This window comes from Belonocnema kinseyi, chromosome 9, assembly GCF_010883055.1.
Source record: "Belonocnema kinseyi isolate 2016_QV_RU_SX_M_011 chromosome 9, B_treatae_v1, whole genome shotgun sequence".
NCBI lineage: Eukaryota > Metazoa > Arthropoda > Insecta > Hymenoptera > Cynipidae > Belonocnema > Belonocnema kinseyi.
Genome location: NC_046665.1, coordinates 81685439 through 81686452, shown reverse-complemented (window position 1 = coordinate 81686452; position 1014 = coordinate 81685439). Strand labels below are relative to the sequence as shown.

At 38.7% G+C, this 1014-nt stretch overlaps 1 protein-coding gene across 2 annotated transcripts in view; it reads right to left on the bottom strand.

The window, feature by feature from the left end:
* LOC117180404 (C3 and PZP-like alpha-2-macroglobulin domain-containing protein 8) overlaps positions 1-1014 on the bottom strand; it is a 30906-nt gene that overhangs the window by 17368 nt on the left and 12524 nt on the right. The window lies entirely within an intron of this gene.

Genomic DNA, 1014 nt, shown 5'->3' with positions numbered 1-1014 from the left:
AGGGTGACTTAACCGAGCGTTTGGTATATAAAGAATTTCAAAACCCATTAGTAAACAAATTTTTAAATATTAAGTTACAATTTTTTTTAACATTTACAGTTAATAATTTTGAACTGGAAGCGTTTGAATTTAAAAAATATGTTGAAAGGCTTTGAATTGAAAAAGTTCCAAATGACACAATTTTTTATAAGTTAAGGAAATCATTCTTTTCACGAAAAATATTAATTTTGCGAAAGACAGAAATTAGCGGGTAGCAGATAACAGGATTTAAACGGTGAGAATCGTTCGCAAATGTTTTTTTACTCACAATTCTGACATCATAGAAGAACTCTCGATACCAATAACGTTTTCGAAGGGCCGCATTTTGATGATGGTGAACCTAATTTTTGCAAAATACGTCGCGAAATGGAGAAACATGCAGAATAAACTGACATGTTGTATGTGTGTGTTGTAACTGTATTTGTGATCAGCCACCAGGCTAGCTGGTTCGCGACTTATTTCGAAAAAATTTGGTTCACCATCATCAAAACGTGGCCCTTCGAAAACGTTATTGGGCTCGAGCGATCTTCTATGATGTCATAATTGTGAGTACAAAAATAAATTTTCGAGCGATTCTCACCGTTCAAATGCTGTCGTCTGCTACACCTACTGAAAATTCCTATATAGGTTCCTGAATAGGATCCTCTATAGGATCCTACATACGTTCCTATATATGAATCTAAATAGAATCCTATATAGAATCCTACATAGAAACCTATAGGAAATGACATAGAGTCCTATAAAGGAACCTGTATAGTTTCCTGTATAGGATCCTATATAATATCCTGTAAATCAGCGATTCCCAAACTAGTGCCGCCGGCTGGTGAGGCTGCCGCCGGCAGGGGGACGCCACTCGGGGCCGGGCAGCTAGGAAGGCTCCGAGGCAGGCTCCCCGCTGCGAGCAGAAGGCTACTTTCCTCGACTTTCGTGTACCTACCACGAATGACCCTTTCATTGTTATGAACTTGCAATAAC